The sequence below is a fragment of the Ursus arctos genome, chromosome X (assembly GCF_023065955.2).
Source record: "Ursus arctos isolate Adak ecotype North America chromosome X, UrsArc2.0, whole genome shotgun sequence".
NCBI lineage: Eukaryota > Metazoa > Chordata > Mammalia > Carnivora > Ursidae > Ursus > Ursus arctos.
Window position 1 is genome coordinate 91308377 of NC_079873.1, and position 16645 is coordinate 91325021.

Here is a 16645-nt window from a genome sequence, read left to right on the forward strand (position 1 = left end):
AGCCTATTCATCAAGCATAATTCCAGGAGATTGGACCGTCTTTTTAATAAAGGGTACAAAAAAACCAAGATATTCATATGCAAAAATATAAACTTTGATCCAGATCTTGTATTAAAATTAACTCAAAATGGGTCAGAGAGCAATTTACAACTTAAAACGATACCACTTCCGGAAGACGACATACAACCTAGCAGGGAATTTTTAGGACTTTGGATTAAGCGAACGTTTCTTAGATACAGATCCAAAAGCATACGCCAGAAAAATGAATTGATAAGCTGGATTTCATCAAAATACAAAAGGCAAATTAAAACCACCATGAGATACCACTGTACATCTAGTCGATGGTTACATTTAAGATGTCTGTCTATACCAAGTTTTGTAGAAGATGTGGAGAAACTAACTCTCATACACTGGCAGTGGGAATGTAAAAAGGTATCACTTTAGAGAACAACTGTGTGGCAACTTTATAAACAGTTAAACATTCCTACCGTATGATCCAGGCATTCCATTCCTAGGTATTTACTCAGAGGAAACAAAATCCTATCTTCATGCAAATATTACTCATGGGGGTTCAAAGAAGTTTTATTCATAATCACCAACATCTATAAACAATCATTAATGTTCTTCAACAGAAGAATGGATAAACTTGGTATATTTATACAATAGAATGTATGTAACACCACAATAAGAAGGAATGAACCATTGATACACACAATATGGATGAATCTCAAAACGATGGTGCTTCATGAAAGAAGCCAGATGCAAGAGTCTGTACTGTTTGATTACATTTACATGAAACTCTACATAGTGTAAAATAATCCATATAACGGAAAGCAGATCAATGTTCACCTTGGGTGGGGCGGAGGGGTTCAGGAGGAACAAAAGGGAGTCTAAGGGTAGAGGAGACAACTTTCGGGGGTAATGACTATCTCACTACCTCAATTATGGTGATGGTTTTACAGGTGTTTTTGTATGTCAAATCTTATTAAAAATGTACAAGGTAATTATGTGCAGTTTAGGTTATGCCACTTACACCTCAAAACTCTTAACAAATTCAAATAACGAGTCAGTCCAAAATCATGAAGCAAAATGGCAACCTCGGAATGGGCAAGCTTGCATCTTTGAATGTGATTTGTATACTCTGACCCTGTCTTGCCTCCTAGCTGTTCCTTAAGTTTGCCCATAGTGGGGTATGATGTCATTAGCCTAGCATCACTAAACCCCATCTGGTCATATTTGTAATTTTTGTTCATAATGGGCACGGGAGCAATTCTTTCTGTTAGAAAGTATCGTGCCTTTATTTTTTTTATGCTGATAGGTGGCACTTGGCTTAGTCCAGGAAAGAACTGAACAAATCACAAACTAAGGACATTATTTATTTAAACAAGAGCAGCCAATTACACCCCCAAACAAGTCACCATATTACCCTGCTTGGGCTGTAATAACAAAATACCGTGGGCTCTGGGGCTTGCAAAACAGAAATTTATTTTCTCTCGGTTCTGGAGGCTGGAAGCCCAAGATCAAGACGTCAGCAGGGCTGGTTTCTGGTGAGACCGCTCTCTTTAGCTTGCAGACAGCCCTTTTTCATTGTGTTCTCATGTGGTCTTTTCTTGATGCATGCCAGTTCAGAGAGAGCTCCAGGGCCTCCTCCTCTTTCTTATAAGGATTCCAGTCTTATAGGTTTAGGGTCCCACCCTGATGACTTTATTGAACCTTCATCACCTCCTTAAAGGCCCTATTTCCTAAAGGTCCTACCTCCAAGTAGGAGCTATTGACAGTCACATTGGCAGTTAGGTCTTCGACATGTGAATTGGGAGGATATAATTCAGTTTATAAGAATCACTATGTCCTTAACGGTGATAACAGTTCACATTTACTGCAGTTGCCTCTTCTATACCAGGCACTCCACTAAAAGCATTACATAGGAAATCATTTAACTCCACTAACACGCCGATGAGGTAAGCACCATTGACACCCCATTTTAAAAATGAGCAAAATGAGGTTCAGAAAAGTTCTGTCCCTAAGTTTCTTAAAGATCTATGCACACTTAAATTACATGCAATAAATTGTATGCAATCCTTTCGTTAAAACATGCATCCACTAGAATGTAACTTTATAAGGCAACATATTTTCCTACTCTTTTTTTCCATTGTAGTATCTCAGAGTGTTTAGAAAGCTGTGCCGGGCACATTGAAGGTGGTTGATAAATATTTGTTGAATTGAATCAAATTGAACTTGTCCTTAGTCAAATAGTTAGCATATCATAAAGCTAGGTTCTGAACATAGGTCTGTCTTATTTGGGTCCAAATTCCTAATCGATATTTTCTACTTATTTTATTAAACAGAAGAACAAAATCGTAGGGTCCGAACACTTAGCAAAGCACAAAAAGAATTCTTTTCAGACAATATTTTTGGTAAAAGACAGACGAAAAAGGGCATTGAACTTGATATCACTGATCTCGCCACTAGATATGCTGTGTCCCAACTCTGAATCTCCCTTCCCCTGGCACTTAATCTTTTCTACAATGTAGAGTAACTACTTGTATATTTGTCTTATCTTCCTAACTAGGTTGAAAACACCTGGATGGTAAGAACTAATTCTTAAGTAACTTTGTATAATGTAAAACCTTGCATCAATCAACGTTTGCTAAATAAAACCTATTTATTTTTATTTATTTATTTATTTATTTATTTATTTATTAAAGGACTATGTGACAGTAGACCTCAGCTCCAGACCCAATACAGCCTCTAAATTGGTTTGTGACTTTGGGAAAATCACATCACTCCTTTAGATAGCCACCTAGATTTCTTTTAACTCTATTATTCTGTGTCTAAATCTAAGTCCATTCTCGGTCAACTAGACGTGGAGCTAAATATCTGAGATAGAGACAAATCATAAAAGATATTCATTGAAACAAACAAATCAGTACCACTAAGTAAGACTCTTGTCAGGAATAAGTTTCATCAAAATTTTATTTCCTCAAATATAACGGACATAATAGCTATCCCACAGCTTCTGTTTTGGGACCCAAAGAGAACACTGTTATACTTTTCCTCTAGGTAACAAAATTATTAAATAGTGACAGAACGCCGATAAAATTCTTTCAGACATGTCCACAAGCTGGAAAAAAGTGAATCATACTTATTCAACTATAAAGAAACAAAACCATGAATAATTGTTATAAGCATACATAAAAAGTTTTTATTTGGTTTATGAGACATACTCTTACTACTTTATCAGCAATCTGGCCCAAAGTAACAATATCCATCATGGAGAGAACTCTGATATGCTAAGAGTTTGCAAGTCACTGCTCCCATCCTTACAAGAGAAAAACTGAACAAACTGAAAATCAAAGAAGCCCATCAAAAACCTTGGTTTGCAGGAAAACCACCCCATGAATAATGGATAGACAAGCAATCAGGAAAACCATCACTGACATCTGCTTACTTGAAGCAGAAACTGCTGGAGCCATAAACTGGCAAGAATGCTTAAATGGTAATTCTGATAAATTGTTGGAGGCTGAATGTGGCTGAATGTGAAAAGAAGAAACAACTGAGGGCCATAGACTTAGGGGGGCCCTCACACTTTTATGTGTTTGACCTTCAAGACCTCTATCAGTTTCTCTATTAAAGAGCTAAGAAAAATCTTTTCATGTCTCTGGCAGAAGTAGGGGCAAGTAACCATTTTGATATACACCCAGAGCATTCTCCATAAGAAAGGCCAGCTCTCCAGAGGAAAGAACTTACCAGAGCATTTTCCCACCTGAAGGGATGGCATTTCTCCCACTGCAGCCCCCCTCTAGCCTTCTAGCCTCACCAGAGAAAGGGTGGGAGAGCTTTACAAGAAGAAACACTTGTAAAGCTCATCGACCAAAGGCATAAGCCTACTAAACGACTAATATTTAACCAGAATATTATAGAAAGTTCTGTCTCCCCTACACATTACAATGACACCAATGGGACTGTAGTATACTAACAGTGCCTCACCACTGAAAGAGTTACAAAACAGAGTATCTCTCTGAGAAGAAGTACTTATAGAAGCCCAACTCAAGGAGACAAAGACAAGGACACTACAAGAATTTCATGCCGTCAGTATCTAGAGCTATACAAAACAAACCATGTAATTCTTAGAAAAATTAACATAACTTCTCACGTTAAAGGCCTATTTATCACAATTCCTCTTACCCAATGCATCCCTTCTGATTTTTAACAACAACAAAAAATGCCAGACATGCTGAAAAGAGAGAAGGAAAAACAGTCTGAAGAGACGAAGCAAGCATCAGAATCAGACTCAGGTATGACACAGATTTTGGAATTATCAGGGAATTTAAAATAACTATAATTAATATGCTCAGGGTTCTAATGAAAAAAGCAGACATTCAAGAAATGATGAGTAATATGAGCAGAGAGATTAACTTTTCTAAAAAAGAATCAAAAGGCAAAGCTCTGCATTAACAACTCTAACAGAAATGAAGAATGCTTTTGTTGGGCTCATCAACTGAGTAGACATGGACAAGGAAAGAATTAGTGAGCCTGAAGATAGAGCAATAGAAACTTCCCAAGTTGAAATGTAAAGGAAGAAAGGGAAAAAACTACTGGAACATCCAAACATTTCAAAGGAAATAACTGAAATACCAGAAGAAGAAGAAAATAAAACTAGAAAAGAAATATTTGAAGTAATAACATCCAAGGAATTTCTAAAATGACAGTCACTAAATCATAGATCCAGGAAGTTCAGAAAATGCCAAATAGAATAAATACCCAAACACCACACCTAGGAATATTTTATTCAAAGGACAGAAAAACAAAGACAAGGGAATGTATTTTTAAAAGCAAGAATTAGGGACACCTTATCTACAGAAGGAAAAAAAAATGTACAAACAAGAAGAGAGTGGCATGAGTTATGTAAAATGTTAAAAGAAAAAACCCCAGAATCCTATATCTAGTGAAATTATCCTTAAATACGAAGGTGAAATAGAGCTTTTTGGAGGCTCCACCTTAAAAAAAAGCGACAACAGAATTTATCTCCAGGAGACTGGTCCTCCAAGAAATGTTGAAAAGAAATCTTCAGGGAGAAAGGAGATATTTTAGGTTTACATAAAAGAAAGGAAGAGCATCAGGGAAGGAATAAAGAGAGGCAAAATAAAATCTATTCCTTTCCATGTTCTTGGCTTATCTGAAAGATAACTGTCTGCTTAAAATAATAATAGTCACCATGTATTGGGTGATTATAGCCTATGAATAAATGAAATGAATGCCAGCAATATCATCGGGCCAGAAGGTAGGAGTACGGAACACTTTGTTAGAAAATATCTGCGCTACACAAGAAATGGCATCGTGTATTTTAAAGTAGATTTAGGTTAGTTTAAATTGTACATTGCAATCACTAAAATATTTTCAAAGAACTATGATTGATACACTAAGAGAGGGTATACAATGTAATAATATAAAGTGCTCAGTTAAAACCAGAAAATGTTGCAAAAGAAGTCTCTGGTAATAAACAGAAACCAGTTGCAGACATAGAAAATATTAATACAAATATATCAGTAACTAAATATTTGTGATACTAACACACTAGTGAAAGACAAGATTGTCAGATGGATTTTAAAAAAAACCCGCTCAACTATCTCTTTCCCACAAGAAATGCATTTCAAATATAAAAGACATATAGATAGAAAATAAAGGGATGGAGAAAGATATACTATGCTAACACCAATCAAAAAAAGAAGGAGTAGCTAATGAATAGAGACAACGACTTCAGAAACAAGAAAGAATATTACGGGTAATGAAGGACACTACATAATGATAAAGGGGTCCATTCTCCAAAAAGATCTAAGAATCCTAAGTGTGTGTGCACTTAAACACTGGGCATCAAAATATGCAAGGCAAACTGACAGTACTAAAAGGACAAATAGCAAAAACCATCATTATAGTTGGGGGTTTTAATACCTTCTATCAGTTATTAATAGATCAAGCAGGCTGAAAAACCAATAAGAATATATTTCATATATTTCATCTGAATAGCACCATCAATCAAGTTGATATAATTGCAATTTATAGAATAGTCCAACAGTAAAATACACATTCTTTTTGAGTTCACATAGAACATTCAGAAGACAGACCACATCTATGCCATAAAATACACTTAATAAACTTAAAAGAAAATAGATTATAGGGGTGCCTGGGAGGCATAGTCAGTTAAGCATCCAACTCTTGGTTGTGGCTCAGGTCATGATCTCAGTGGCATGAAATCAAGCCCCGTGCTGGGCTCCAGGCTCAGTGCAGAGTCTGCTTGAATTTCTCTCTCCCTCTGCCCCTCCTGCTGGTGCTCTCGCTCTCTCTCTCTCAAATAAGTAAATAATTTTTTAAAAAAGAAAATAAATGATAAAAAGTATGATCTCATACAACAATGAAATTAAACTAGAAGTGAGTAATGGAAACATAGCTGGATATTCAAGTATTTGAATATTAAACTATATACTTTTAAACAACAAATGGGTCAAAGAAGTCTCAGAAGAAATGTATAGTATTTGAACAAAAGAAAAATACTTGAACTAAAAAAAATCTATATAAATTTGTGGGATGCAACAAAAGTAGTGCTTAGAGAGAGATTTATAGCATTAAGTGCATATATTACTAAAAAAAAAATCTAAAATCAACAACCTAAGCATATACCTTAAGAAACTGGAGGGGAAAAAACAATTTAAGCTTTAAGCAAGTGGAAGAAAATAAATAATAAAAAACATTGCAGCAGAAATCAATAATATTGGAAACAGGAAAATGATAAAGAAATTCAAAGAAACCAAATGTTGTTTTTTTGAAAAGATAAGTAAAATTGATAAACTCCTAGCCAGGCTAATCAGGAACAAAAGAAGACACAGACGTCGGATATAAGAAATAAAAGAGGGGTTATCATTTTTGGTCTCATTTAAAAGGATAATTAATGAAGGAGTACTAAGAAAAAAAAGATGTTCACAATTTGATAATTTAGATGAAATGAACCAATTCCTTATAGACACAAACTACCAAAACTCACACAAAGAAAAATAGATAACAAGAAATCTATCTAAAATAGAAAACAAAAAATGAATCAATAATTAATAACCTAATAACCTTCCAAAAAAGAAATCATCTATCCCAGATGATTTCAGCAGTAAATTCTAGCAAACTTTTAAGGAAGAAATGACACAATTCTTCACAATGTCTTATATAAAATAGTAGCAGAATGAACATTTTCTAACTCATTCTATGAAGCCAGCATTACTCTAATGTCAGAATCAGATAAAGAGATTACGAGAAAGAAAAGCAACAGACTGATATCTATAATGAATATAAATGTAAAAATCCTTAAGAAAATGTTCGCAAAATGAATCCAACAATGTATTAAAGAATTATAGACCATGACTAAATGGTCTGTGAAGCTGTTTCAACATTTAACAATTAATCACTTAATGTAATCTACCACATCAACAGAGTGAAGAAGAAGAAAAATCATATGATCATATTAATTGATGCAGAAAAAGCATTTGTCAAAATCCACCCACCCATTCACGGTAATAACTCTCAGCAAACTAGGAATAGAGGGGAAATGTCTCAGTTTGGTAATGAACATCTACAAAAAGCCTACAGGTAATATCATGGTTCATCAGAAAAAAATGGACACTTTTCCCCTAAGGTCGGGACTAAGGCAATATGTCTTTTCTCAACACATCTATTCAACATCATAATGGAAGTCTTAGTGCAATGAGACAAATAAAACATGAAAAGTATACAGCTTGGGAAGGAAGAAATAAAGCTATCTTTATTCATAGATAACATCATTGTTTATGTAAAAAATCCTCCCAAAGGAGGACAAAAAATTTCTGGAACTACTGAGTATAACAAGGTTGCAGGATGCAAGGTTAATATACTAAAGTCAATTGCTTTCTTATATACCATACATGAACAAATCGAAATTTAAATTTAACAAAACACTATGGTTGTTAATAGCACCTCCCCAAAAGGAAACACTCAGGTATGTAGCTAACAAAATACACACAGGAAATATACGCAGAAAGCTACAAAACACTGATTTAAAAAATCAAAGATCTAATAAATGGAAAGATGAATTGGAAAATGAATTGGAAGACCCAATATTGTTAAAATGCAAATTCTCCCCAAGTTGATCTATAGATTCAACACAATCTGATTTAAAACCTCAGCAAGATATTTGTTAATTATTGACAAACTTAAATGGTAAGACAAAGAACGCAGGATAGCCAACATAATATGAAGAAGAACGGAGCTGGAAGACTCACACTATGTGATTACAAGACTTACACTAAGGTTACAGTAAGCAAGACAGCATAACGTTGGATGAAAGAATAAATACATAGATCAATGGAATAGAATAAACAGCCCAGAAATAGACCCATACAAATATAGTCAGCTGATCTTTGACAAAAGTGGATAGGCAATTCAATGGACAAAGGTAGTCTTTTCAATAAATTGAAATTTTTTTCAATAAATTAGACACCCATATGCCAAAAAAAGAACCTAGATATGTATTTTATATCTTACATAAACATGAACTTAAAATGGATCATAGGCCTACATTAAAAAAGCAAAACCTCTGACATTTCGAGAAGTAAACATGAGAGAAAATCTATATGACCTTGGGTTTGGTGCTGAGTTTTTAGATAGATTACTCAAAAGATGAGCCATCAAAGAAACAATGAATCAATTAGATTTTATCAAAATTCAAAACACATGCTCTACAAAGGACACTGTTAAGAGAATGAGAAGTCAAGCCACAGCCTGGGAGAAAATATTTGCAAAATGCATATCTGATAAAGGGTTTGTATCTAAAATATTCAAACACTCAAAACTCAATAATAAGAAAACAAGCAACTCTATTAAATAATGGGCAAAAAACATGTTAGGGAAAGAATAAACAAATCTCCCATGCAAAGGAATTCTGATAATTTATGTAGATACTCTGTCTTCAAGGAGATGGAGAAAAATACCCAGCTCCTTAAGCGTGAGCTACCCCTTGTGACTTCCTTCCAAAGAGTATAGTATGGAGAGGAAAGGCAACTTCACAGTGGAGACAACAGACAAACACTACCTCAGCCAGGGGGTCAAAGTTAACAAGAGTGGTATGTCATGTTGATGGTCTGTATTCTTGTATGATGTGATGAGAAGGGCACTTTGCCTGGTGGTCTTCCTGCCTAAAACTCATAACCCCAGTGGGGAAAAACATCAGGCAAATTCCATAGAGGGCGTTCCTACAATATTCCTAACCAGTACCCCTCCAAACTCTCAAGATCATCAAAAACAAGGAAAGTCTGAGAAAATGTCACAGCCATGAAGAGCCCTAGGAGGTAAGACAACTAAATGTAATGTGGTATCTTGGATGGAATTATGGATTAGTAAAATCCATGGAATATCAGTATTATAACTGATAATACTAATTATGGAAATTATGGAAATACTATATATGGAAAATTAGATCATGGAATAGTAAAATAACTCTAATAAAAATGAGGAAATCTGAATAAAGTATGGACTTAATAATATATCAGTATTTATTCATTAATATTGACAACCATAGTAATGTAAGATGTTAATAATCGGGGAAACTGTGTGTAGTATGTGCGAACTCTCTGAATGATCCAGTCAATTTTTCTGTAAATCTAAAACTGTTCAAAAAATAAAGTCTATTACCTGTAGAAAACTAACATAGGTAAGAATCTGGCCTGAACAGAGAGCCTCTTCCCACCACCACAAAATAAACTCCACAAAGTCCACGTCTACCAAAAGGAAAAAAAAAAAAATCCTTAGATGTTAGAAATTCCCCGAGAGAATATTCCCACAAGGGTTTTGTAGTTCATAATGCTAAATTTTTGCTGTGTCTGCAAGGCATATTTTGAGTGCATACAATTCTTTTCTAATCTTTTCACCCTTTTCAGGTCAGTGGAACTTTATTCCAAATCCTTTTTTGTTTGTTTCGTTTTCTTAAAAAAAAAAAAACAGAACCGACTTCAAATCTAAGTTCTGCCACTTTTACTAGTTCTATGGCCTTGGAAAATGGATTTAACCAACCACCAGCAAAATAATAGTAATCCCTTCCTTGCAGTATTATCATTGTGACTGGGGAAAATAATCATCCTTTCTCTTCATCTAATTTCTAAGGACAATCAATTCCCTTTAACTAACCAGTTGAAGTTTGTGATAATGAATGAGAAAACAAAGCAAAACGAGACAGTAAAGCCAAAGAGGTTCACAAGATACAGGCAGTGGAGTTGGGGAGGAGACCAGGGAGCAGCTGCTGTTTGGTTATATTTTGTGAATATAACCTCCCTTTGACAACTCATCAAAAGGCTATGTAAAATGTTTAATGGCTTTTCATTTATATTTAGATTCCTGATTGATGTTTCTTTGAATGAAATATGAAGCAGCTTGGCTTCTTACATATAATAAGTACTCAGAAAAGTATCACTTAAAGGAAAAAAAAACCAGAACAGGGTCAAGTTGAATAAGAAAGCTGGCAACACAGTGGGAGAAAAGTTACTGTTAGCATGGATAAAGCCACAATATTTAAGTTATTAATTAAAAGGTGCCCACTAGGAATAGAATTGATCTAGGAGTAGACAGCACAGAAACTCTAGTTTCCAGGGCAGAAAAACTCTGGCCTTTTCCCTTTAATATCTAAGTTTATGGACGTAATTCACCCTCAACGAATATAGGAGTTTTGTGAGGCTTTATGGCATTGATCTAATATCTGTAGTTTTATTTTTGTCATATATGTGCATTTTTTCTGTTCATTCGTGTTCAGAGGACCTCCTTTTACTGGACTTCAGGTTTCTATGTGGAGGGGCGTTAATTTCTGTAGGAGGAGGAGGAGGGATTTACTTGGTTAGTGAGTTCAGGAGAGAGAACTGGATGGTTTTGGCTCCAACCTATCTCTTTGGGAGATCTGTCCGACTACAAAGTAGGGACATGCTGCTCTGCTCTCAGCCATCTAGAAGAGTAAGTAGTCCAATCACTACATCCGTTACGGGTGGTCTGGAGGTGTCTAAGCAGTGCCTGTGATCCTTCTGGGATGCAGTAATAGAAAGTCAATTGTCATTAGGCAGTCTAATGCATGCTCTCCAGTATCTCTTTATCTTATGTCTCCATTGATTTAGAATTTAGGAAATTGTTAAAGACAAGACAGGCCCCAAATGGAGTCACTTGTGCTAAGCCAGGTGTCACCAAACCAAGGCTTAGTACTTAATGTAATTACAGTTTGGGCTTTCCCAGAAATAGAATCTTAAACCAGTCAATCAGGAATTACCTGGTCAATACTGGTAAGGTGATCTGCCTGAGAAAACTGCCATCCCCTAAAGGAAAGTGAATGTGCTACAACCAATCTGCTTTTTGCTGCTGTAGCTTTCTTTCCCCACTCCCGTCTGCTCATAAAAGTCTTTCATTTTGTGCAGCTCCTCGGAGCTCCTTTCTATCTGCTAGATGGGATGCTGCCTGATTGTCATGAATCATTGAATAAAGCCAATAAAATCTGTTAAATTTACTCACTTGAATTGTTTTTTAAAAACAAAAGATGTGTCATTTATTGTTTCTATTCCAATGCAACTCTCCCCAAAATTACATCTTTATAAAAGAACCCTTGCATCAAGAGTGCTAGCCAGAAATTGAGCCATGACTCTGCATTTCCATTTAGCCAATAGTTCCAGAATTATTGGCAAAGGGTATTAAGCTGTGAAATTGACACTTCTATTGGTGGCATAAAGAGTGTCATGGGAAAGGTGTGCCAGATCCGAGTGATGCATAATATATAACTATAGATGATTGTCTATTAAACCAGATACCATAAATACAGTTCTTGTCATCCAAATTCAGCACAACATATAAAATATACTATTACGAGCAATGCAATGACAGTGACAATGAAATACTATACTAACAAAGTCCTGAAAGCTGCCAGTAAGAAACATTTCTGACCTACTTTAAAAATTTTTTTCCATTTATTTAAACTATAAAAAACCCAAAAACAGTTCACCCATTTCTCCCACTCCCCTGCAACCAGTGTGTTTTCAGCTTTTTTTTAAGATTCTGTAAGTAAAAAAGGTATACGGGCTTTGCCTTTTTCTGTATGAATTATTTCACTTAGCATAATGCCCTTAATGAACATCCATGTTGTCACAAATGTCAAGATTTCATTCTTTTTAATGGTTGAATAATAGTCCATGTTCTTTATACATTTATCCATCCGCGGACACTTAGGTTGACACATCATGGCTGCTGTAAATAATGCTGCAATTTAACACAGGGTACATGTATCTTTTCAAAATAGTGTTTTTATTATTTTTACTTTAATTTTTTAAAGATTTTATTTGTTTATTTGACAGAGAGAGAGACAGCCAGCAATAGAGGGAACACAAGTAGGGCGACTGGGAGAGGAAGAAGCAGGCTCGCAGCAGAGCAGGGAGCCCGATGCAGGGCTCGATCCCAGCACCCTGGGATCACGCCCTGAGCCAAAGGTAGATGCTTCACGACTGAGCCACCTAGGGGCCCCTGTTTTTATTATTTTTAAATAAATACCCAGAAGTATAATTCCTGGGTCATATGGTAGTTGTATTTTTAATTTTTTAAAGACATTCCATATTGTTTTCCACGGTGGTTGCACCATTTTACATGCCCACCAACAGTGCACAAGGGTTCTCTTTTCTCTATTCTCCAAATACTTGCCAATACTTATTATTTGTTGTCTGTTATAATAGCCATTCTAACAAGTGTGAGATGATATTGCATTATGGTTTTGATTTGCAGTTCCCTGATGATTAATAATGTTGAGCATTTTTTCATATTGGCCCTCTGCATGTCTCCTTTGGGGGAAAATGTTTATTCAGATCTTTTGCCCATCTTTTAACTGAACTGTTTGGGTTTTTGTTTGTTTTTGCCATTGAGTTGTATGAATTTTTTTATATACTTGGAACATTGGACCCCGATCAGATATGTGATTTGCCATTACTTTCTCCCATTCAGTCTGTTTCCTTTCCATTTTGCTGATGGTTTCTTTTGCTGTACAGAAGCTTTGTAGTTTGATGTAGTCCCAGTAGTTTATTTTTGCTTCTGTGGCTTTTGTTTTGGTGTCAGATTTTTAAAAGATCATCACCAAGACCTATGTCAAGGAGTTTACCGCCTATCTTTTCTTCTAGGAGTTTCATGGTTTTAGGTCTGAAATTTAGGTCTTTAACCCATTTTGAGTTGATTTTTGTGTATGGTATAAGATAGTGATCCAGATTTAATCTTTTCAATGTGGCTGTCCAATTTTTCCAACACCATTTATTGAAGAGACTGTCTTTTCTCCATTGTACCTTCTTGGCTTCTGCTATAAATTTATTGACCATATATGTGTGGGTTTATTTCCGGGCTCCCTCTTCTGTTCCATTGACCTATGTGTCTGTTTTTGTGCCAGTGCCATGCTGTCTCAATTACTATAGGGTTATAATAGAGTTTGGAATCAGGGACTTGCTGCCTTCAGCTTTGTTCTTCTTTTTCCAGATTGCTTTGGCTATTTAGACTCTTTTATGGTTCGATACAAATTTTAGGATTGTTTGTTCTATATCTGTGAAAAATACCATTGGAATTTTCATAAGGAATGCGTTGAATCTGTATATTGCTTTGGGTAGCTACCAATAAGAGCCATTTCTGAGCTATTTAGAATTTAGTATTGCAGGGGCGCCAGGGTGGCTCAGTCAGGTAAGTGTCTGCCTTCGGCTCAGGTCATGATCCCAGGGTCCTGGGATCGAGCCCCACATTGGGCTCCCTGCTCAGTGGGGAGTCTGCTTCTTCCTCTGACCCTCCCCCCTCTCGTGCTCTCTCTCTCTCTCTCTCAAATAAATGAATAAACTCTTAAGAAATAATTTAGTATTGCATATCATTCTTCAAAATCCCTAGCACGGTGCCAGGCACAAGATAATCCCTTCAAAACATATCAAATTTGATTGCTTTGCCTCTATTAATGCACAATGATTTTATTTATACTACTTCTGAAGCAGAATAACCCAATTCTTAAGACTAGAGGTAAATAACTTATCTGTAAAAAGCTGAAGAGATGCAACATGCTTTTGGTACATTTGAACAATGATGGTTTCTTACTATCTTTTTCCATTTTTATCTTCATGGTAAATGCCTACTCATCACTCAAAGTCATGCTCAGATACCACTTTCCCTATGCAGTCTTTCTTTTCCTACTACTCCCTTTCAATGAATTATTATCTATACGATGCTATGTCAATATGATGTCAATATTGTATGCATATATTTATTATAACATTATCCCTTTGTGTTGTAATGAATTGTTTACATGTGTGTTTTCCACACTGGATTATAACTTCTTCAAAGGTAAAAATTATTTCTTGTTTGTTGCATGTCCCCAGTGCTTCTTATGTTGTCAGTTTCATAAGTGACAGTCAAAGAGGTTGCAGCCTGTGTTCTCCTCTATGATTTTGATGGATTCCTGTCTCACATCAAGGTCTTTCATCCATTTGGAGTTTATCCTTGTGTATGGTGAGAGAGTAGTCAAGTTTCATTCTTTTGTATGTAGCTGTCCAATTTTCCCAGCACCATTTATTGAAGAGACTGTCTTTTTTCCACCAGATGTTTTTTCCTGCTTTGTCAAAGATTAGTTGCCCAAAGAGCCGAGGGTCCATTTCTGGGCTCTCTATTCTGTTCCATTGGTCTATGTGTCTGTTTTTGTGCCAGTACCATGCTGTCTTTGTGATCACAGCTTTGTAGTATAGCTTGAAATCCAGCCACGTGATGCCCCCAGCTTTGTTTTTCCTTTTCAACAATTCCTTGGCAATTCGGGGCCTTTTCTGATTCCACACAAATTTAAGGGCTGTTTGTTCCAGCTCTTTGAAAAATGTCATTGGTATTTTGTTCGGGATGGCATTGAAAGTGTAGATTGCTCTGGGTAGCATAGACATTTTAACTATGTTAATTTTTCCGATCCATGAGCATGGAATATTTTTCCATCTTTTTGTGTCTTCTTCAGTGTCTTTCAAGAGTGATCTGTAGTTTCTAGAGTATAGCTCCTTTACCTCTCTGGTTAAGTTAATTCCGAGATAATGTATGATTTTTGGTGCTATTGTAAATGGAATGGATTCCCAAATTTCTCTTTCTTCAGTCTCATTGTTCGTGTATAGAAATCCAATTGATTTCTGAGCATTGATTTTGTGTCCTGCCACATTACACTGTTGGTGGGAATGCAAGTTGGTACAGTCACTCTGGAAAACAGTGTGGAGGTCTCTTAAAAAGTTAAAAATTGAGCTACCCTATGACCCAGCCATTGCACTACTGGGTATTTACCCCAAAGATACAGACGTAGTGAAGAGAAGGGCCATATGCACCCCAATGTTCATAGCAGCTTTGTCCACAATAGCTAAATTGTGGAAGGAGCCGAGATGCCCTTCAACAGATGACTGGATTAAGAAGATGTGGTCCATATATACAATGGAATATTACTCAGCTATCAGAAAGAACGATTACCCAACATTTGCAGCAACATGGACGGGACTGGTGGAGATTATGCTAAGTGAAATAAGTCAAGCAGAGAAAGACAATTATATGGTTTCACTCATTTCTGGAACATAAGAAATAGGAAGATCAGTAGGAGAAGGAAGGGAAGAATGAAGGGGGGGTAAACAAAATGGGGAATGAACCATGAGAGACTATGGACTCTGGGAAACAAACTGAGGGCTTCAGAGGGGAGGGGGTGAGGGATTGGGATAGACCAGTGATGGGTAGTAAGGAGGGCACATATTGCATGGTGCACTGGGTATTATACGCAACTAATGAATCATGGAACACTACATCAAAAACTAAGGATATACTGTATGGTGACTAACATAACATAATAAAAATTATTTAAAAAAATAAAAAAATAAGTGACAGTCAATAAATGTTTGTCGAGTTGCATACTTCTAGGCTCAAGAGGTACCACCATTGTATCTACCCAAAGAAAATGAAAACACTAATTCAAAACAATATATGCCTCCCTATATTTATTGCAACATGAGTTACAATAGCCAAGATATGGAAACAATCTAAGTGTCCATCAACAGACAAATAAATAAGGAATATGTGATGTATACACACACACACACACACACACATACACACATATAATGCAGCCATAAAAAAAGGATGACATTGTGCCATTTGAGACAACATGGATTTGCAGGGTATGATGCAAAGTGAAGTAAGTCAGACTGAGAAAGACAAATACCATATGATTTCACTCATAAGTGTATCTTAAAAAATGAATACATAAAAACCAGAATCGGTCCTATAAATACAGAGAACAAACTGATGGTTGCCAGAGAGGCAGGGGAGGGGGGTTGGGCAAAATGGGTGAAGGGGAGTGAGAGATGCAGGCTTCCAGTTATGGAATGAATAAGTCATGGGAATCAAAGGCACAGGATAAGGACTACAGTCACTGATATTGTGATAGCGTTGGGTGGTGACAGGTGGGAGCTACACTTGGGTGAACAGTGGAACCACGATGTTGTACACCTGAAACTAATGTAACATTGTGTGTCGACTATACGAGAGAGAGAGAGAGAGAGAGAGAGAGAGAGCGCGCGCACGATACCACCAT